The 23,653-nt window shown below is 47.4% G+C and overlaps 1 protein-coding gene across 2 annotated transcripts in view; it reads right to left on the reverse strand.

The window, feature by feature from the left end:
* LEKR1 (leucine, glutamate and lysine rich 1) overlaps positions 1 to 23,350 on the reverse strand; it is a 185,287-nt gene extending 161,937 nt beyond the window's left edge. Inside the window, exons 1-2 of one of the 2 annotated variants that reach the window (XM_073359605.1) lie at positions 23,206 to 23,350; positions 22,963 to 23,103 (exon numbers count right to left, since the gene is read on the reverse strand). The gene's annotated coding sequence lies outside the window, so the exon portion shown is untranslated. Of the gene's footprint in view, positions 1 to 22,962 lie in introns of both variants that reach the window. The other variant, XM_073359602.1, reaches the window with a different exon arrangement.
* Between the last annotated feature and the right edge of the window lie 303 nt (positions 23,351 to 23,653).

Genomic DNA, 23,653 nt, shown 5'->3' on the forward strand with positions numbered 1-23,653 from the left:
TACACACAACCTATGACAACATGGCTGCAAGGTCATGAAAATTAAATAGTTATGTTGCCCTTTACTACAGTGAAGAGACTTTTCACTGTGTCTGCTCTACAGTCTTATTTTCATTTTAAATGGATGAACTGGAAACATGGGAGACATGGTTTGTTTGTTTTAAGTGATGCAATTATTTTGGTGCTCATATAGTTTTAAAATGGCTTCAATTTGATAAAGTTACACTTGGCAGGCAGCTAGTCCATACTGTTGTCAGTGATGTTGGTGCCTCAACTTCCTCTCTTCTTTGGCTGAAGATTCATATTAAGCTTTGATACATGGCCAGTGGACGTGCTCAGTAATTGTACCTCAAAGATAGGGTGACCATATTTCCTTATGCTGAATACAGGACACCTAGTAAAATGACTCCTATTCAAGCAAGTTCAATGGCAATCAATCAGAACTATGCAGTACAAACGTTCAAATTAACATCAAATTGACTGATGTTAAAAAAAAATACTGCATAGTTGGATTGTTTTTATTTACCTTCTGTGATAGACCCAGGCCAGTCGAGTTCAGCAGAGGAGTCAAAGGCAGATCTACTAGCCACTGGATTAACAGTTTTCTGTTCTCTGACTGACCAGAGCAGGGGCTGCTCCAGGCTAATGAGAACACCTGACTCCAATTAACCTGCAAAGAGTCAGATGAGACCATTAAGGTAATGTGACCACCTGACTCTAATTAAGGCCCCTCTGATAGTGTAAAAGGGGCTCACTCCAGTCAGGCAGAGAGGAACCAGAAGTGTGGCTGAAGGGCTGGTTAATGAAGACACCCTCAAGTCATTGGTAAGGGAGAAGTAGGGGAGCTGTGGGGAAGTGGCCCAGGGAAATGTAGCAACTCTAGCAGTAAAAGGTCAGCTACCAACAGCTGCTACCATTAGGGTCCCTGGGCTGGAAACCAGAGTAGAGGGTAGGCCTGGGTTCCCCCAACCCACCAAAACTGAAACATCTCCTGGGAGGGGAAAACAGGCGCCTGTCAGGACAGGAGGCTAAACTGTTTTGGCATGAGGCTGTGGGAGCAACAGAGACTGTGGGAATTCTCTCACCAACCTCCATTGCTGGCTTATGATGAAAAGGGCTCAGTAGACTATATCCCTGGCCCTAGAGAGAGAAGGGCTACATGGAGGGTTGCAGTGAGCCTCTGTAGCTAGCATAAACTGCCTGGAAGCACGGGACCCATGGGGACAAGGTTGGAGCTCTGCCACAATTCTCATCTTTAAGGCTTTAGAGCTCATATGGGGAGGGGTAACACATCCACACTCCTGTACACCTCTCACATGGGGGGTCAGAGGTGACTGCCTGACCCAACCCTCCCTGCCCAGTTATCTCTGCCCTCCATGCCTGACTGGGCTCCTGGAACGGACCTGGTGCTGCATGTTCCCAAGGCAACATGTGGTGGGGGCATGCAGGGTCACATGTCCCCCTCCCCAGATTTCTGCCAGGGTTCACACCAGAATGTAGCCAGCAGCAGTCTTTTGACACTGTGCGGGAGGGAAGGGACAGGAGCTGCTTCCAGCCACAGAGGAGCAGGGGTTGGGGGGAGGGGTGGGGGGGAAGAGATGAGCTCTGCAAAGACATGGGTGAGGACATCCCTCCCCTGTGGCTGGATGTCCTCGCCCATGTCTTTGCAAAGCTCATCTCTTTCCCCCCTCCCCCCCAACCCCTGCTCCTCTGTGGCTGGAAGCAGCTTGTCCCTGCCTGCCTGCCTGCACAGTGTTTTTAGGGCTCCTCTGCTTTAATGTAACAGCTCAACCGTCACAGGAACATAGATAAGGCGAATCCGCCAGCAGCACACGGAGGGACGGGGGAGCCGGGGCTCTGAGAAACGGGAGGGGTGCGGCTGAGCCAGGGGCATGGGCCAGCTCTGGCACCCACCTTGCTGCTGCCCCCCCCATGCCAACTGGCACACAGACCCTGCCCCCAGCACACAGGAGTTCGGGGGTAGCAGCATGGATTGGGTGCATTTGGCCCACAGCTGGTGGGAGGGAGGCCCCTGGAGCCCCAGAGGGGGTCAGAGGAGCAGGGTGAGGAGAAAGAGAGCCATGGAGGCCCAAGACGCATCTCTTTCCCCCCGCCCCGGGGAGCCAGTCTGGGCCCGGATGCCCCAGCACAGGGGGCTGCAGCAATTCCTGCCCTGAGGAGGGACAGATACTCTTTGGTGCCCCTGAAGAACTGCAGGAGCAGCTGCTCCCCCGGGGCTTGGCTGTGGCCCGCTGGGGCGACCGGGGCACAGTGTTGAAAAGCAGTTAACACCTCCAGGCTGCTGCTGCTGGCCACCTACATAACCCAGCCTCCTCCTGTCCCCTGGCTACAGCACAGGCAGGAAGGGGTTAAGCCCTAAGGACGCATTGTGCACCAGGGTCCAGGGAACCTGACTGCAGGGGTTCGGTGAACCCGGCCAGAGAGGTGGCTCAGCATAGGAGGGTGCCTAAGGGATGGAGCAGCCCCATGCTCCCTGGGGGCAGAACCCAGGGCAGTGGGGAGCAGGTGAAGAGCCGTTGCCTGGGGGGCTGCTGTGGAGCCTGCAGGGCCGGAGTGTGAACAGGCTGGAAATCGCTTTCCCCCTGCCAATCCAGAGCTCAGCTGAGGGGTGGAGAGACTTCCCCATGCCAGTGCTGTGTGGGGCTCTGGCACGTGGGGCTCTGGCACACAGGGCTCGGCTCCTGCTGGCCAATGCCCACAGCCAGAGGGTCTTGGGCTTTCCTGAGGCGCTGGCCCGGCCACAGGCAGTGGGGGAAGGAAGCAGCCTGCCGGCCAGGCTGTTGGTGAGCTAAGCACTCTGACCAGGGGCTAGTTCTTCGCACAGCGCTGGGAGTGGGACGTGTCCCACCAGGAGCAGCAGGGTTGGGGGGGAGGAAAGGGGCAAAGCAGGGAGAGGACAGCGAGAGGGGGAACACGTAAAGGGCCGCTGAGTGGGCAGCAGAGGCGACATGTCACCAGCTGGTGCCTGCCCTCACTCACCAGCCACCGCAGCTTGCACCGTGCAGCCAGTGCCGGCTTGAAACGGGATGGGGAGCGAGGCCCTGCTGACCGAGAGCTGGCACGCAGTGTGGGGCTGCGCTGACGGACCAGTAGGAGGATCAGCCGGTCCTGTGGGCTGCAGCTTTGCCCCACCACCAGCCTGGCCACCCCCATACTCACTGCTGGGGGGCAGGTGGCTCCTGAGCAGGAATCTGGCCAGCAGCAGGACCCACCAGTACGGATGAGGGGAGACAGAAAATACGGGACAATTTGCCCATTTTTAAGAAAGTTGGGACAGCTGCAGGAGGGCTTAAATACAGGACTGTCCCTTTAAAAATGGGATGTCTGGTCACTCTACTCAAAGAGGTTTCACAGTGTTTTTTACTACACTTTTCATGTACATGTCATGCTCATGCAAGAGGGCAACAGTTCCACAGTGTTTGTTACAGATGTTTGCATAGAACCCTTCCCTATAGCATCAGGTTGGGAAGCCATGCTCCAGTACACACAGGAAACACTAGCTGTTCACAGAGGGAAGGGAGGGTGTTGCTTGGCTGCAGGAGGGACTGTGCTGGGTGAGTCTGTGCTGCCTAGTGAAAGTTGGAAGCGTAACTGAGAAATAGGGAAGAGATTTAGCACTGAAATCCCCTCTGCACAGCATAGGAGAGAGGAGGTATGTACAGCCAAGCCAGGAGGACTGTAGTGCCCTTCCAGGAGGGGAGTGGGAAGGGCCTGTGTGCAACTTTCAAAATGAAGAATGATCTTTGGAAGAGCTAATAACACTGTTCACAGAGACAGCCCCAGTTTGGCTGGGACAGTCCTGGGGAGCTGGTATCCTAGTCAGTGCCCTGGGGCTGTGTTGTGGTAGCTTTTTCCTCAGCTGCTCTATTCTCAGCAGCGGCTCTGTCCCTCCCCTGCCAAATCTCCTCTCTCAGCAGCAGCCAAGTCCAGCCCCTGTTCCTGCAGCCACCCGTCAGCTGCTCACAGTGCAAGGAAGAGTTGGAGCTCTGGTTGCCTAGACAGGGGCAGCTGGCAAGGAGCAGGGAGGGGCCAGCTGACCTGCTGCTAGGAGAGGAACTTGCATGGGACAGAGGGGGTGAGGGGAGAAGCTGGAAGCAGCCATCAGAACACTGGTTTAGTTGGAGGAAAAACAAAAAGGAGTCAAATGTTGGCTGCTATGCATGCTTCAGAGGTGAAGCCAACGCTGTCCTCAGCAAAAATTGTTAGAAAAATGTGCTTACTCGTCCTAAACCTTTTCCAGAGAAGTTACTAGCAGCCTGTCATTCTTCTGAAGCAGTTCAGATGGGAAGGAAAAGCTCTTTGCTCCCACAGGTAGTATGAGGGAGGTGATGGATGAGACTGAGACTGTGTCTTTCATTCTCCTAAACATTCCTTCCACTCCCCTGTGGGCTAGAGCCACAGCGTCCAGTTCTGTTACCTCCCTAATCAGTCACCTTGAGACGATAGGTAGAAATGGAACTCTTGTTCCCTGAGTGATGACATGAGACCATCTTTCCCGATTGTGTATCACAGCTCCTTGTTTCACGTGTCTTATTTATCTGTCTGTACATGTCAGCATTTGGAGATGGGGCGTGTCTCGTAAAGCTCTCAGTATCTGCTACCATCACACCTCACTAGCCCAAGCTAGACTAGTAAAAACATTGTTAGCTGATCATGAATGACTGTATGGACAAGCTAATATGCTTTTAAAAGTGTTGAATTTTGTCTGAAAACATGTTCGCTAGAACTCTTTCAGAAACACCCTGTTTTCCTAGTCCACACAGAGCTGTCTGCTCAGGCATGACAGGACACAAAATAGGTTTTGGGCAATCCACATATACTAGCTGGACTGTAACATGTATGCCCAAGTGTATGTAAGGCCCTGTACTTACAATCGTATGGTGTCAACATAGCACTGTGCACACAAGCGCTTATGCCAGCAAAACTTACGTCACTCCTGGGGTGTCTTTTCACACCCCTGAGCAACAAAAGTTTTGTCGACATAAGTGCTAGGGTAGACATGGCCTAAAAGATGTCAGTAGTGTCACCTTTTAAACTGCAACACATTGAATGCCATAACAAACTACCTACATTCCAGTCAGATACAGGTCTGTTAAATGCTTCCTGCTGTACCAGGAATATGAGGCAAAAGATGTACCTCTGCTCCGGCCTCATGTACCTGGGAGCTTCCCCACAGGAAGCGGATTGATGCTGACATGCAAGGGTTCTGCGGAACACTACCACCCACTCTGCAGGTAAAAGTGTTCATTTACCAACAGGATGAGTAATCCCCAAAGGACAGGTGGTGAGGAAGGACAGGGTGACAGTAATATTAGAGAATGCAAACACCTACATAAAACAGCATCTGTTACATTAACATTTCTCACCAGCAGCAAATTGCTACACGTCTTTATAATAGAACTATTGGATTTGTCAGGGGTAAGAAACAGTATGACTTGTTTCAGACAATGAGGGCCATTTACCCGTAAGTGTTATGAGTCACAAAAGAGAGGAAGGGCTCATTGACTCCACTTTTATGTAATTTTTTTGATACATTTTACTCTCCCATCACAGGGAATTTTTAGAATTGCCTTGATTACTTTTGGGGGCGATTCTTCATATCCCTTATTTCCTATTCACAAAATGCCAGCTTAGATTTTATTAGCCACATTGCTACTCGAGTTCCTCAGGCTTCAGCTATGGGGCGTGCAAGCCAAAACTTGGTTAAACATAATCTCAGAAAGGGGTGTCTCTAACTTCTTCATATGTGGGTATTCTACCCAAAGCAAAGTGCTGGAAAGAGCAAGCTCTCAGCTTTCTGGCTGGAGCAGAATGATGCACATCATTCATGTATACTTATGAATTTATACTTCTAAAGCTTACAGAGGACACAAAAAATGGAGTGGTAAATCACAAAGAGGACAGGTCACTGATTCAGAGTGACCTGCATCTCTTGGTAAACTGGGTGCAAGCAAACAGTATGTGTTTTAATATGGCTAAATGTAAATATATACATCTGGGGGGAAAAGGCCATACTTACAGGATGGGGAACTATCCTGGGAAGCAGTGACTCTGAAAAAGATTTGGGGGGGGTCTTGGTAGATAATCATCTGAACATGAGCTCCCAGCATGATGCTGTGGCCAAAAGAGCTATGCAATCCTAGGATGCATGAACAGGGGAATCTCAAATAGGAATAAAGAGGTTATTTTACCACTGTATTTGCCAGTGGAAAGGAGGCTTCTGGAATACTGTATCTGGTTCTGGTTCCCACAGTTCAAGAAGGATGGTGATAAATTGGAGAGGGTTCAGAGGAGAGTCCCAAGAATTATTAAAGGATTAGAAAACGTGTTATAGTGATAGTCAATCTATTTAGCTCAGCATTTCTCAGACTGGGGGTCCCAATCCAAAAGGAGATCACAAGCCTATTGTAGGGGGGTTGTGGTATTGTCACCCTTACTTCTGCACTGCCTTCAGAGCTGGGCAGCCGGAGAGTGGAGATGTAAGGGTGGCATGGAATGGGGGTGTAAGGGGGTCATCTGAAATTGTCAGAGGGTCCCAGCAAAAAAAACTAAATCGGGGTTCTCAACCTTCTCTTTAAGTTTAAGGGGTGAATTGATTACTGTCTATAATATCTAATAACTGGCTCTTCAGTCTAGCAGAAAAAAGGTATGACACGATTCAATGGCTGGAAGTTGAGCTAGACAAATTCAGACTGGAAATAAGACATACATTTTTAACAACAAGAGTTAGATACTGGAACAATTTACCAATGGCCATGGTGGATTCTCCATCACTGATAATTTTAAAATCAAGATTGGATGTTTTTCTAAAAGATCTGCTCTAAGAATCATTTGGGGGAAGTTCCATGGCCCATGTAATACAGGAGGTCAGACTAGACTAAATTATCTCAGGGATCCCTTCTGACATTGGAATTTATGATTTATAGACCAAATCCTTCTCTCTTTACTCATAGTACCCAGCTTTCAGTGGGACTATTCACTTAAATAGAATTTGGCCCTATGTGACTCTTATTTTCATCTTAGATTCTCCTTGAGACTATATGAGTCACAACCAAGAAGTGACTACAAATTGAACAGATCCCTTCAATACAACAGTTTTAATTAAACCTAATTTAGAGCCAGTTTGCTGAGTAGCTAATAAAAGTCAGCGATTGTCCATGCTTCCGGGACACAGGAGGGTGTTTTGTTTAAAGTCATGCTGCAATACAAGACACACAACAGAGATTAGAATCTGGCCGTAGACCAGGGGTGGGCAAACTTTTTGGCCTGAGGGCCACATCGGGGTGTGAAACTGTATGGAGGGCTGGGTAGGGAAGGCTGTGCCCCCAAAATAGCCTGCCACCCACCCCCTATTCACCCCCTCCCACTTCCCGCCCCCAAATATCCCCCTCAGAACCCCCAAATCATCCAACCCCCCCAATCCTTGTCCCTTGACTGCCCCCTTCTGGGACCCCCACCCCAAACTGCCCCCCTGGGATCCCACCCCCTATCCAAGCCCCCTGCTCCCTGTCCCCTGACCTATCCACATCCCCACCCCCTGACAGGCCCCCCGGGACTCCCATGCCCTATTCAACACCCCCTCTTCCCCCACCCCGTTCCCTGACCACCCCATAACCTCTGCCCCATCCAACCCCACCCTGCTCCCTGTCCCTTGACTGCCCCCCGGGACCTCCCTCTCCTAACCGCCCCCTGCTCCCTGTCCCCTGACTGCCTCCCAGGACCCTCTACTCAATCCCCCCACTCCCATGCATGCCACCGCCACCCCCTTACCATGCTGCTCAGAGTGGCAGGAGCTCACAGCCCCACTGCTCACATGGCAGTGTGGCTGCAGAAGAGGGAGAACAGTGGGAGAGAGGCCGGGGGCTAGCCTCCCAGGCCAAGAGCTCTGGGGCCGGGCAGGTCGGTCCTGCGGGCCTTATGTGGCCCGTGGGCCATAGTTTGCCCACCTCTGCCCTACACATTTGCATGATGAAAGAATGGGAGCTCAGAGGCCTTTCCATCTCAGGAAGGAGACAAATCTGCCTTATATTTTAGCTAAGATACTACAGGGGTGTTAAGTTTTACAGGATGATAGAAAGCATGAGTAGGAGACTGGCAAAAAATGCTCTTTAGTCAGCATTACCGTACAGTGCACTGCGTAATGGGATGTGCCATACCACATCTCACATGGTGCTGACGGGAGACCTTTGAAAAGGAAGAAATCCCTGCCGAGAGAAATTGATGAGATTCGGGAGGAGATCAAGCAGATGTGCCTCACAGCATATTGTTTCCTGCGATTTCCATAGGAAGGAACCTCACAAAAAAGTCTGTGTTTTCCAAAGAAAGCTGCTAGGAACAGGAGCACAGTGCCAAATGCAGCTACCCATGTTTGGCCAGGGAAAGTTGTGTGAACTTGGCACCTGTGCAAAATCTTCAGTGGGTGACTCTGTGCCTAAGTTTTCACCAATGCACAATTGTCCAGCACAAATATGGCTTTGTGTGTACAGTTTTAGGCATCTGTATTTCAAAATTTGGCCCAATACAATGCAATTCATTCTAACCTGATACAGGGCATCACGAAGTGCTGAACACGGTTGAACACACCTCATTGATTCCTCACCACAACTATTTTCTATGGAGCTTCCAGGCTAAGTAGCTTGTTTCCCCCACTCCACCCCCGCATGCTGATGTCATACCCCTGTATGACAGCGCCATAGAAAGGCCGCAAGAGGCCTTGTGCATAACAGGCCACAGGTTGTTTTTAGAGGCCTGCTTTGGAAGGGTAAATCAGTCTCTGAGAACAAAGCATCAGCATGCGGTGCTAGCGGAAGCCTTGGTGCTCTAATGCCTGTGCACAAAAATACATTAGAACCATTAACCAAAAATTGCAGGTATGCAGGCTATAATTTAAGCAGGCTGGAGACAGAACTAATCCATATACATGTAGCTCAACTTCGGAGCTGTTTTGACAACTCTTTGGTAATACCCCATTTCAGTTTTGCCCTATGAGCACTGTTCACCAAAAACTGTGTGTAGATGGGTAAGCAATGCATCATGTGCAATCTGCAGGAGAACAATTATGGTACAAAGTGATTTATCTGAGCCAGCTGTGGATATTTTTGTCTTGCACTGGATTACATTGGTTCTCTGATTATACAGCTGATGGGGGCCTGAACTTGAATTCCCTGTGGATGGGGGACTTGGGTGCTCAAAAGAATGCAGGATTGGCCCTTGGACTCTACAAAGCTCAATTATCTTTGCATTCCACAACTAGAAGGGTTGGCCTTGGGCTCGTTCCTTGCATTTCTGAGCAGTTACTCACATGAGTAGTCCCACTGACTTCAGTGAAACCACTCATGTGAGTAACTGCTTACTGGTGTGAGTGAAGACCCCACAATTTGATCTGTTAGTAGCAGAGACCCGAACTATGACTGGCTTGTTATGGGGCACTGCGTGCACATTGGGTACAAAGGGCATAAAGAGACACTCAGCCCACTCACACAGGAGGCAACCAGAGTTTTGCTAGTAGGATGGGGGCGGGGGGCACAAGTTGTCCCATTAGTACTGTTGAGGGCATTAGCGGGTCTAGAGGGAGCATGTGGATAGAGCAGGGCCATGGCTTTGCTGGCAGGGAAATATGAGCTTCCCCTTTTCTGCAGGTGTAGCATGATCCAGAAACCTCTTGATGCCAACTGGCAAAGGGCATAGGGAATGCACAGGGTTTTACAGGGATCCCCTGGGTTGGATATAAGCATAATAATTCAGTAAAGGGTGGCATATGGGGTCTCTACCGAGAGCTGGTAGCTCACTGGTTGTCAATCATTGCAAAATGTGTGTACAGATAATATTTAAGGAGTTGTGTGTCTATATGAAGAATTATGTTCTGAAGGCAGGTAACCAGCAGGAGACATGCCTCAGACAGGTTCCTTTCAGGTAGGGGATAACAGATGCTTATCTCCCTGTCTGGTCATTGTTGCCTCACACCATGTGCCTGTTTGCATACTAAACCAGATGCTGATTAAGAAATTGCAAAATCTACAAGAAAGGAGTATACAGGGGAAAACAACCATCACTGGTTGTGGGGGGATGGATGTATCCTGTTGATATATAAAGACGATGGACTTATTTTTATATACCTGGGGATAGACAGACAGACACTTGGGTTCTTTCACTGAAGAGGCAAACTGACACTATGAGAGACCAGGACCCCATTATGCCAGGCACGTACAAACACGGTGAGAGAGAGTCCCAGCCCCAAAGAAATTACAGTTTAAATACATAAGACAGATGAAGGGTGGGAGGGGGATGTCTGGTGAGATAAAGTGACTCAGCCAAGGTTAAACAGCAGGTTAGTGGCAGAGCTAGGAACAACACATAGTACTCCTGACTCCCAGCCCATGAACAGAAGATTACAGCCAAGGACTTTGGGTGAGCATTGCTCTCTAAGAAGGAAAATGTCTAGTTAAGTGTGTCTAGGTTCTAGAATGTGTGTTATGATTTCCCAATACTTCTACTTGTTACTACTTGAATATCTATACTTTGTTAAAATAAACTTTTACTTGTTTTCACTGCAAGCATATCTCAGTGCTGTGTGCTAAGTGGAGCAGTGATTGGTGATAGAACTGGCAAGCTGGGGCGTATGGCTTCTTTGGAAGCAGCAAATCTGTGGCTACTGTAAGCAACTACTGGACCAGGGTCTGGACACTCCAGGGAGATTCTCAGAGGGCTTGGGTGTGCCTATTGCTAACCTGCAAAGAGGCAGGTTGCGTAGGCCCAGGGGGAGGGCTTGTGTTGCCTGTGGCCAGTGGAATTGGGACGCTGACATCTGGCAGGCATAGACACAGCTTCTTCACACAAGGGCAGGTATTTGGGAGGTGCCTCACAACGCTTGGTACCCTTAGGAAGCATCAAGACCCCCTACGTACTGTGTTCACCCTGGGACTCCTGCAGCTAATGACTTTCTGTCATGACTTCTTCCACAACCCTTGGGTGCACAAGGGGTCTTCTTCCTCAGCTCAGGACAGAGCTTAAAGGCAGGATTTAACCCAATGTGCACTAAATAAGCTAACTAGCTCTGTATGCAGTCAGGGAGAGCAGTTTTGGCAACACCTTATGTGGCAACACCTTACATTAATGGTACCCAAATCCTTTCTTACTGTCAGATTTAACAGACAGCTGATTTAAATGAATGCCATTAGGTGATCAGGAACATATGTACTGATGAGGTGCAATTGTGCCAGACACACACAGCCTTTCCACAGGCCCCCCAGTTGCCAGCACAAGAGTTCCAGGTTAAGCAGAAAAAAACAGCAGAGCTAAGAGGATAGTTTTCTTTGGGAAGAGAATCTGCATGCAAAGGAAGGGTGATTTTCACAAGTTCTCACAGCCCTAATCAAGAACAGCTGTTGTCTAGTAAGTGCTGATGCTTATCTCTTTCCGGGAGGTTAATCTTCAATAAAGCTGTTTTTAATAATCAGTTGATATTTAATTAATCAGGAATCTTATTAAATTTAAATTCAATGCACATTTAAATCATTGCCATTTACAAGTGCACACACCCTGTCTGACTAAGCCGGACTTGTCCTCTAGGTACTGATGCTGACCTTGCACATTCCAATGCCAGTGGGAAGATTACCTAAAAATGATGCCGCACACCACCCTCCCATTATGAATGTGGAAAACGTGCTGCTCAATATGAAAGCAAAGCCCCAGGTGTTTGTATGACAGTAGTGTCCGCAGACCCCTACAGAGATCAGGACCGCATTGTGCCAGGCAAGTACAAACCAGTGGGAGAAAGTCTGTGTCCCAGAAAGTCTGTGTCACACTCTAAATAGACAAGACAGACAAAGGGCAGGAGAGGAAACAGAGACCCTGTGAGATGAAGTGACTCAGCCAAGGTCAAACACTAGATCGCTAGCACAGCTAGGAATAGAACTCAGGTCTCCTAACCTCCAGTCTAGTCCTACTCACTGGACCACATCAAATGTGCAATTATGTTGTACCAGCCTATCCACACACCATCTAGCACGTTGTCCCACCACCCAAGATGTTCAGCAATTGCTCTACAAGCTTCCTTCTTGAAAAATTCTACTGCTTTTGCATAGCGAGAATGCATTGGGCTAATGGATCTCAATCTATGCAGCTACCCCCAAGTGGTTCAGATGAGCCAGACACTCCCTCTAGGTTGCATAGCGAGAATGCATTGGGCTAATGGATCTCAATCTATGCAGCTACCCCCAAGTGGTTCAGATGAGCCAGACACTCCCTCTAGGCCATCTTTCCAATATGGGATGAGATGAAAACTATCACATTTTAAAGCGGTCAGGAACATTCAAGGTCCTAAATCAGAACAGTGCGTGTGGAGAAAGAATGCCATACAGCTCTGCAAATCAACTATTAAATGGCATTGTGGAGTTCCAGGTTTACTGTCCCCAGTGATTTCCACATCAGATATTCGGAGTTTACAAGGAAAATTCTCCCCACCCCACATCTGCCAACCTGGGAGCTGAGTAGTCAAGTTGGGGGCTTTCCTTCTTGTACATGACCAGTACTAAAGGTTCTGCTAACAAAAGACACTTGTGCAACCCCATGTGTCTTCAGGAGATTTGCATGGATATATAAGTATTGGAGCCTGTTAAGGTATTTTATTGACACACAAGAAGGAACCGAATCCCGCTCATGTTTAGCTATGTGGGTTCTGCTGTGCTAACAGGAGTAGAAAGCAGTAGGCACTTGGTTTTGTCCCCAGTTCTGAATATGCTCAGGAAGCAAATCTGTCAATTAAGATGCCTTTTTGTTTCCCAGAGCAGAAAGTCTCTGAAAAGTCACCAGTAAATACAGCTGGAGAGATATTTCCAAGTTTACTCATCTGCTAAGAACACCACTCCCTGCCATCTCCTTCTGTGGAAGCACACAGGCCCCTGAGCTCTAGCATGGTTGTGTGAAAAGCCCCTGGTTAAAGTGACAGATCACCACGTTTCAAAGGTAGTTCCACATATTCTGCTATAATGAAATTCACCAGCACGGCCACCGCATACAGAGCTCAGCAAACTGGCTTTGTATAGGGAATGGTGAGGGCGGGTGGGAGAATCCACTCCAATCCACAAGCAGGAACCAGCCCAGCTCCAGGGCCACCACTCTCGCCTGCTATTTTCCTCAGCTGGAAGAATCACCACACAGATCCATAATATGCTGGCACAGTAACGGCAGATGCGAGGACTATACCCTTCACCTCCAACTGCTCCTCTGCACAGGGCTACACACAGCTGCCCAGAACCCCACTCTGATCCTCTTATCCTTGTTCTGCTGCTGCTCAAACCCCCTGCCTGATAGGACCATCCCATCAGTGCTGGGGGCTTTCCCTGGCCCCTGAACTGATGGCTGAATGGCATCCCGATGATACCTTCTTATACAGGCCTTTTGTATTTGATAGACATTTAATTAAGAATATATCTCCAGGGCTAGGCCTAGGGCTAGGAGAATTCAGTGGTGCTTTCTTTCAGACTTTTGCTAAACATTTTTCTTTTTAATCTGAACTATCGTTTTCCAAGGGAAATAATAAAGAACATGTTTTTCTAGCTAAGTGGGAGTCCGTGCTATGCAAACAATAAAGATTCTTGTTTGAAAGTCATTCTTCCCCCTGCTTCCAGGGCTACCAGAGGAATAAAATAGAAAAAACAGATATACAACAGCTCAGAACTCAGGTTGCTGCCAGAGCCAACTGAAACCGCCATGGTTTTGAATTCTGTACTAGCTGGTGAAACCATGCTGAAGGCCCCTCCTGTGCTCTCCCTGCCAAGCCGGCTGATTTGCCTCAGCAGGATTGCTCAACACTGCAGTTCTCAGGGGGGCAGACTGGAGATCCCACAACAGCTTGATCCCCTTTAAATGCAGGCTTATATGTTCAAGCGACTAGTGATTTTAAGTGCCTCCATTTTTGGGTGTCCAAGTTGAGGCACCTTAAAAGGGGTTTACTAAGCATTTACCCTCTGCAAGTCAATGTCTAAAAACCAGGAGCCTTTAAAGTGTCTCAAGCTGAGCACCCAAAATTTCCAGCCACTTTTAGAATATTTAGGCCCCAAATTGGTATTACATTTTTATTTGTAGGGGACCAACTGAAAAAAAGGCCCCTTTGTGTTAAGCACTCTATGAACAGTAGTAGACAGTCCCTGCTAGATTAAATATGAAAATGAATACAATCCATACAGTAGCCTGTGTTAATTTTAGATTAGTTTCAGGTTTTTATGCTGTCTGTTTCTGACATGTCAATGATTTCTGTAGTGAGAACACACAACAGTAGCACCCAACGTCTCCTGGGGAAGAAGCCAGAGGTTTTGGCAGCTGGGGATTTAGAAACGGGGGGGTGAGATTTGGGTACCTGGGGAGGCAGTTTGAAATAAGCACATTAGTGGGATGTTTCTGCTCAAAGGATCATCACTGAAATAGTTAATACTGACATTAAAACTGTCATCTTTAGGTTTCAGAGTTAATCCACTGAGATGAATGTGGCAAATTCAAATAACCGAGCTATTGTTTCAAGCTGTCTGCAGACTTAGGAAGACGACACTGCATCAGTTACATTCGGTTTTCATTATCAAGGTTCTTTGTCGCCATATGGGTAGAAAATTTGCTTTTCTAAAATGAAAGCGCAGTTTTGGGAGCCCAATTCTGCAACCAGGTGTGGATTTCATGAGACCTGACCATGATTTTGAATGGGTATAATTTGGCAAAATGAGCCCTCCCAACCTCCCTTCTACCTAAATTAACAATGGATACACCAAACGCTTCAAAGAAACTTGCTCTCCAATATACAGTGGAACTGTGGTTTAAATTTAATTTCAGGCTTTATAGCTGATATTTAAACTTCTTCACAGGCTGTTTTCTTTCCTTCCTTTTGGAAATGAGCAGGTTTTCCTAAGAAGAGAGCCCCAAGACTTTATACTGGAGAGCTGGGCACACACTTTGCCAAGCAACTCTTGGAGGGGCTGAGCATCCTGGCTCCTGTTTAGGACCCTCAGCACTTCCCACAATCAAGCTGCTGGTGCCTGATCTTCCACTATTAAAGTCCATGGGGAAGAAAGTCTCTTCTGAAACTCTGTTTTATTTGTGGTGAGACCACTAATATTTTATTTGATAGGAATAAATTGTAACCAGTCCATGGGCAAGTACTGAGCTGCTTGTCCCCTACAATTAGTTCCAGCACACCATAGCAAGCTTCCTAAGAGCCCACCCACATACATCTGCGTATGGATTCAATTTCCCTTTGCAAAATGTCCATAAGAGGTGCCCTTAATCCCCATTTAAATATCCATAGCCACATCCTGTCTTTTCCCACTTAAAGTCACTTGAGTTGCCTGTCTGAACACTTTAAAGGTGAGTACAGATCAGCTTGCTTTGGAGAAACGGGCTGTAAATTATATGTATAGATCACTGAACTGTAGGAGAGTACTCATCTGGATCAGGAATAACTCACAAGATTTTTAGAGAGAAATGTCATGACTCACTCATTAGTTGGAATCCTTGGAGTTATTACTGGCAGAAGAAATGTAATGCTAATGGATGTAATTTACGCTGATGCTCAACGCATCCGGCACATTCCATGTGTAGAGATAAGAGGCTAGCTTCACCCTTGATGCTAACTATGGCCACACCACTGAAGTCATAACCCACTGTGTTGGGGTGTATTTGGCCCAAGATGTGAAGTCATAGCATAGGGTGCTGCAAATGGATTCAGATGTACTACTTAGCTAAAAGGTAGAGAAATCTCTCCATAGTTTGCCCTTCATCCAACAACCCCTGGAGAGAGGCTATGGGGGAGGTACAGCGTATGTGAGATTAGATTCCCTTCCCTAGGGTGGAGCACGGGGAGGAAGAAGCATACAAAAGGGTCTTCCCAGGAGGGCAAAGCAAGCAACAGCGGAGACATCCCTTCAGTATGGGGAGCCTGCTGTCCTTGCTGTTATAGGAGGGGAGGGGGAAGAGGATTAGGAGAAGGAGCAATTTGTTAGTGAATGGTGTGTTCTTCAAAAACTTTCTACATCATCTTTGTTATATTAAAATCATGGGATTTTTTAGGGCTAATTATTTTTAAATGCTTCCAATTTTGCACTTCTAAGCAATTGCAGGTGCAATTGCAGTGAGCCCAAATTACAACCTAGATAACTCTTTGCACCTAAACGTGCATTAGATATCTTACCCCTACTTCAGTATCTAGTCAGTTGTTTCATTTAACCCGTCTTTAAAAAGAAACAGAAAAAACAATCAATAAAATGTGTATATAAGGAATCACATTTTCTTGCAGCTCAGTTACTGAGGCCAGCTGGTAATACCTGAATGCCAGAAAATGAAAGTGACCAAACAAAAGTGAAATTGATTCACTATCCAAACTGAGGGTGTAACAGTGTAAACCATGAGAGGAATAGTGAATTTGATTTAAATTGGTTTATTAATAATCCATGTAGTGATACTAGCACAAATTGAAACAAAAGAAAAGTATATGAATGTTGGCATGATTGTGTCCCACTAAATCACAACTCTTTTGTAATAAACCAAGGCCTGAGAATCTTGGTAGTTAACTTTAAGGCAAAATTTTCCACTCAGATCTGCACAGTGGATCTGGACTCTACTATTCAGCTCTTCCTATATCTATATAGATATTTATTTTACACACACACACACACACACACACACACACACACACACACACACACACACACACACAACTACAGATCATAATCAAAATGTGCCTGGGGATCTGAAAGGAGAATGGTCTGTAGCTTACTTGTAATAATATTAAGTGCTACGTTGTCATGGCGATGTTATAAACACAAGTCCCTAAACACAGACCTCTGGCTCACATTGCAAAGTTAACCAAAAAAAAAAAAAAAGAGAGGGGGGGGGAATATTTCTAATGTTAACACCAGTAAATTCATGCTTTTAAATGCTCCCAGCACGGAAGAGTTACTAGAATGTGAGCAACTTTTTGAATATATTAATTTCACTGGGTAATTTTGACATATAAGTAACAAAGTATGAGTGACAAAGCACAGCTTTTTAATTGGCCATAACAGTTCAACAGTTTAGATCAAAGATCAGAAAGCATGGGTGTATAGGTACAAAGACTCACCTGGGTACACGCCAGTAATAAATCCGTAAAACATTAATCTATCAACCAGCATTATCCTATGAGAATTTAACTACAATTTTTCAAAAAGTGAAACACTGATATTAAAGCTCCCACATTTGGTTTATTGAACACAGACTAGCCAAGTTCTGCCTCACTTGCAAACTCCATTAGCATCCTTGAGAACTGCAGGGGTATATCAGAGGACAAGAACAAACAGCTGCTAGGTTACGTTCACCACCATCATGAACTTACACAACCCTCATGGCCATAGCGTCTGAGCACATGGTTTAACTTACCCAGTCCCAATACTTTCTGGTCATAGTGAAAGAAGAGGACCCTTGAACAAGAGCTCCCTTTGCTGGCTGTTGGTGCAGTAAGCTGTCCACTTTCTGCCACATAGTGAGGCATGGCGGTTTGGCCAATTCCCCAGCTTTGGAAACTCCGCCAGAAAGCGCAGAGGCTGCTGAGGAGCAGCGTAGGGTCAGCAAGCGTCTGCCTGCTCTTTTAACAGGGAATCCCCTTTTCCCCCATGGGAGCACTTTTTAAGAGGGCTGAAAAAGAAAGAACCTTTTCCTGATTGGTGACCTTGATTGGGGTTGAGACATAGCATGGAAAAAGCAAGCTAGGCTGCTTGCCAGCTATGTGAAATGAATGGATGGTAGCAGTGTAAGGACTGAGCTCCTATGAAATCCTCACAGGCAGAAGACTGTACAAGTCCCTGCAGAGAAGTTGTCAGGGGTGAAACTAACTTGGTGCCAGCTGGGAGAAATTGTTAAGACTTATCTTGACCTAATTCCACAATTGTCATGTCCTGATGGTTGAGATGTTGTTTGAAGCTTGATACCAGAATGCAAGACTGGAATTTGACTTTTCACCTAATGTTCACCCAGAGACACAGTGTTCTTTTAGCCCTGAGAACTCGTAGGCTTTGTTTGTTTTGGAACTCTTGACCAAACCCTAGTGACACTGTACTCTGGAATAGTCACAGTCTCATGTCACACATTTGTTCCTGAAGGCAAGGCTTGCTCACTATGCTAAACAGACACATCCCCAATGCCAGAGATGGAAGTGCGCAGACCAGCAATCTTACAGCTTTGCTTTACCAATGTGCTAAGGAATGTGAACTGTTCACACATGGCAAGAGCTGCACAGGAAATCTAAACAACGCAGCAGCAAGAATATCCAGGTGACCTGTGACTATAAGCTGAAACATCTGGTTGCCAAATCCCCAGATCCAGCCATAAGACACACAGTCATCTGGCCATGGATCTTCAAAGCACACTGAAGGATACTGAGCATAATAAAGTGTCCCAGTCAAAACCACAGTTTCCTCTGTGACAGATAAGTAATGCAAATTGGTGGGGACACTTCACCTGTCATGGAAAGGACAGACTGGTAGGGAAAAGATCTTTCCAGTGGTTGTGTTCCCTTTCAGAATCCCTGAGCAGAATGATTGACGGGATTAAACTTGGCTCCTGAGGACATGTATACTATAAAAAGCATTACAATGATTCATGACATGCTAGATCAGTGTTACAGTTTCAGGAGAAGTGAAGTGAGCTTTACCCTGCCTCTTTCTAGTGCTTCAGAACACCTAGCTTACTGCTTGTCCTCAAGATGTTTGCACAAGAGGTGGAAGGATGAAGGCTATACACAGAAGTCTCAGATTTCCTTTCATCTGCTAATCAAGATTTATTCAGGAAGGCAATGCCAAGCCTGTGACTAAGAACTGAAGCAGAAGTAAAAGTAGATGCAGGGGAAGTATATGTTTGCACCATGAGGAGTCAAGCTGACTTCTTCTTGTAGTAACAGCACACATCTTCAGCAAGGACTGTTCACAGTCCAGACCTGGCCTCCCGCTCCCTCTCCAAATCCACCTTCAGGATAGAGTTTAACAAGCCATACATGCAACCCAGTGAGTCAATTGTAGTCACTGACCATCTCCCAGCAGGACCAATACCTGTGAGCAGGGGAATATATAGAAGAACACTGACACCCTGTCATACTGGAATTCTTAGTCCTAGAGCCGAATTCTGACCTCCACTGTTGTTCATGACCCAGTTAAATATCTGATTGTATGTGGCACAGACAGTGTTAATAATAAATACATTTGCTCATCTGTGTCCAAATTCACATCAATGCATGTATTAGAGTGTCTCAATTCAGATGGCTCAGAATATGGCAAGAGCCAAAGGAATGAGTGTGTTTATAGCCTTGGTGAGCATGAAATAAAAGGCAGCGTGTTTGCTGCTATGCAGTGTGTGGTGTTCTCAGCCAGCTCCTGTGACACCTCTCTATGGACGGCGTTGCCATTGTGAAGGACGAACATTTGTCAAGGCTGTTATAAGAATCAGACATTCATGAATTATCTTCATTTCCCACCCCCTTTCGTGTCCATGGTTTCACACATTGAGACTGGGCCCCACAGCGAGTGTGCTTTGCTAGACTGAACATGAACCATGAAAAGCACTCTGTCAAATGCAGTGTTAAAAGAAATCAGAAGTGAGCATAGGTCCACAGTCACAAATCTAACAGTACACTCTGCCCTTAGATTCACAGCCCTTACTACTTTGCAACTTTGAATAGTAATTTCAGTTGCTGCAAAACAGATCCTTTTTGTGGTCACAGGAGGTGCCGTGATAATCACCAGGAAGACCGAAGTCCCCTGTTTATCCATAAACATCTATGTGTGATGGAATTGGAGCTCCTCTGTAATAATTTATGAATGTTGTATGTTGACTTGGTTATTGGGATGTCTGCTGTATGAATTTATTTTTAGTTTAATGGGGGGCACAAACAAGAAGAAAGGGAAGAAGAATGGTTCAGGAAAAGTCACTTTTCAGCAAACACTGAAGGGGTGTTAAGAGGACTGGTTTTGACAGCAGGGCCAAGGCCTGGGAGCCGGAAGATCAAAAGAACTGTAGCAGTTTAAAAAGGGACTCCCTCTCAAGAGGAAGGGGGCTGCTCAGGGAATTGTTTTTTGGGGTGAGAGGGAAGCCAGATTATATCAAAGACACCCTTTGGGTGTCTGGAGAAGGTAGGCCTGCATAGGTTACCATCGGGGCATAACAACACTTTAGGTAAGATAGGCATGCTTGTAGATGGTTGGTTGTTTTAAAATCCTCTCTCTCTAAATGCTTTGGTCCTCCTGTTCAAATAAATGATGCTTTGGTTTAAGAAGGCTGTCTGATCACCATATATCACTGGTCACAGACTCCCAAAGGGAAGAACTATGGGTGCGTGAATACAGCTGGGTAAGAAAGGCACCATATATCACTGGTCACAGACTCCCAAAGGGAAGAACTATGGGTGCGTGAATACAGCTGGGTAAGAAAGGCACCATATATCACTGGTCACAGACTCCCAAAGGGAAGAACTATGGGTGCGTGAATACAGCTGGGTAAGAAAGGTAGATGTACAGTGTGCTGTAGCTCAGAAGTCTAAAAGTGGGAGAATTGTGGAATTCGACCCAAGCAGAGGAAAAGGCACAAGGCCTGTTACCTGAGCAGCATGCTCAGAGAGACCACAAAGGGGACAGAGGTGCAGCTAGTCCTGCAACTGTGACACTGTGCTCCAGAGACAACAAAAGCGTAAGCTTTCCCACACCACTTCAGCAACGTTCCTCAGACCTGACCTGGAAGAACTCTCTCTAAGGGTCAAAGAGTAGTTTATCGGTCAAGCCCACCCAATTCTTGACCTCTCCACTGAGACTGCCAACAGAAGTGTCACTTGTGGTGACAGATTCATGATGTCAAGAATTGGGACCATGGCCAACAAGATGTGTAACACAGATTGTAGCTCCGCTGGAGTCAATGGCACAATTCCCACTGGCCCAGGTCAGCTGACTCAGGCTCATGGGGCTCCGGCTGCAGGGCTATACAATTGCAGTGTAGATGTCCAGGCATGCTTGAGCTGGAGCCCAGGCTCTGGGACCCCTAAGGGGTAAATACAGCTTCAAGCCTAATCCCCCTTCTATCAACACACAAATTGCACTAACCCAGTGCTTGGACCCAGCCTGGACCCCACAGAGTCTGAGTCAAAGCAGGATTCAGAGTTCAATCCCTATTGCTTTGCAGTGTGGACACAGCCCCACTGGACTCGTGCTCTGGGAGTCCACCAGAAGTATTCCACAATCTCACAAGCTGACTTTCTTTGTCCTCTGGACAGTCATGTTTGGTGGACAATCAAGTTTTCCCACATTGCACCATGAACTAAAGAACAGAGCAGCAGGACCGGCTCTAGGCACCAGCAAAGCAAGCATGTGCTGGGGTGGCACATTTCCAGGGGTGGCATTCCAGCCATCCTTCTCCCCCAGAAAAGCCCACCGCGGGGGTCGCTCTGTCGAGATCAGGAGAGAGATTTTGACCAGCTAAGGCCGCTTTGGGTCCAGATTCACTGTCAAGTGGCAAAGTCACAGTCAAGGTAGAGGAGACGGCGCTTAGCTGGCGGTGAGCCAAGCCACAGGGCGCCCCTCTTTGTAGGAAGAGGGTGAGCAATCAAGGCTCGGTGTGGAGGGGGTCGCGTGGGGGAATGCACATGTGTGGGGGTGACGGAGTGAGGCTGGGGGAGGGGGGAAACACCGCAGCTGAGAGGAGAGGGGAGCGGCTGTGCAAGGGGTGAAGCAGGAGGGCGGAGGAAAGCTACAAGGGCGCGCAGCACTAGTGGGGGAGGGGACAGCTCTCGGCAGGGAGCCTGTGATGGGCAGGGATTGCTTTCTGCCCCCGCCGCCTTCCTGAGCAATGGCGAGGCTTCCCTGTGGTCTCTCTCTGCATGGGGAGCGCATGTGCAGCAGGCGAGCAGGGTGGGAGAGAGAAGGGAGACGACAGCCAAGTTACTCCTGGGATCGTTCCCCGGGCTGGGGGCTGCAGTGTCACCCGTGGCTGGTGGGGGGAGCCCTGCACGCTCATGCCTCTGAAGGATCAGAGCGGGGTGGGACTGCAAGGGAAAAGAAGGTGGTGCAAATCTATCATGGTGGGTGGGGCCAGCAGTGCCGCTAGTTAACGTGGGGGAACTCGGGGCGAGCTGGCTAGTTGGCGCCCTCAGGCATGCAGGTGGGGGCTGTAGCTGCAGGCGGCGAGAGGGACCTGCTGGCTAATGCCACAGCTCAGGGGGACGTGCAGAGGGTGTGGCTGCCGCTGGAAGCTGGGGTGAATTCCAATACTGTTAATTCCTTTGGCAGGACCCCGATTCAGGTACAGGCAGGTACATGTGTAAAAGCCAAAAAAAGGGGCGGGGGGGCAGCCAAAATTTTTTTTGCTTGGGGTGGCAAAAAACCTAGAGCCGGCCCGGCAGAGCAGCCACATTTTGGGAAGGCACTAGGAAGTCTGGGATATGGGCGGTTGGACTCAGCCCACATAATGCATTGTAGACATTGGAGGTCCAGGATGGGACCCAGGATTCAATAATTCCTAACCTAGGGTTACAAATGAGTGTAGATGCTCAAGCCCTAGGCTAGCGAACCCGGGATCTGCTAACTCATTTTCTACAAACCCTGGGCTTACATTGCAGTGTAGACTGGTCCAAATTAATGTGAGCTGGGTTTGATCTCCCAGCCTACCACTGAGACACTCAATACTCAGAAATCATTGGATTTTACTTGCCTGTATTGCTCTTTTTAAAATGCTGCTGAGAGAGATATTCACACTAATTCTGTAACTGCGTAAGCAATGAAAGCTATTGAAAGAGAGGATCATGTTACCCAAGTATACATTGTGCTTGAAGAGTGCATAAATATAAGCCTATATATTTCAACATATTTTAATATCAGGGTTTTATAGTTGACATTTTCCAGAGACATCTGAAACAGGATACAGTTAAATTAATAAAAGACCTACTTACTTTTCCCTCCATCCTCGTTGGCAAGTGAGCTCCGATCCGGAGGTTCCTTACCCAACAATACTCTTCTTATGGCTGAAATAGCACTGTTTACACTGTTGTCACAGTGTTAGAGGATTCTGTCATCACAAATCTGCTTCAAGCCTGCAACAGAGGAAATGCACTTTCCTGAAGATGGGAAAGATTTTCTTCTGTCAGTTGCAATAAAGTGCTAACAGGAGTATAAATAACTGATTATTTTTGTACATTTGACAGTCTGTTTTTCCCTTCTCGTTTGGCCTCCTGCATATTGTCTTGAGCAGGAAGAAGTGCCTTCTGAAGCTGGTTTTCACATTGTTTACTGCTGTGGATTAGTGAGGCTAAACAACTGGTCACTAGTAACATGCAAAGACCCAGATTCTGATCTGATTTCTTCTGGACTTACACCTGTGAAACAGCATTCACTTAACTAGACTTAGTCCTCAGTTCACGTGGCAGGGGCATGCTCCACTCCTGCCTCTTTCCAGACAAATAAATCATTCCGAGATCTTCAGGTGACACATGCAGTGACTTATTTACAAAGTGCATTCCTATCAACTTTACAGCTTGTGCAGGAGCTTTACCTGTTTCCTTGGCCTTGAAGGCTCCTGAGCCCAGCAGGGGAGAGTTCGCCTGTGTTCTTAACCCTACAGCTCTTCCACTTTCTCGCTCCCCC

This window comes from Lepidochelys kempii, chromosome 9 (assembly GCF_965140265.1).
Source record: "Lepidochelys kempii isolate rLepKem1 chromosome 9, rLepKem1.hap2, whole genome shotgun sequence".
In the NCBI taxonomy this organism is placed as follows: Eukaryota; Metazoa; Chordata; order Testudines; family Cheloniidae; genus Lepidochelys; species Lepidochelys kempii.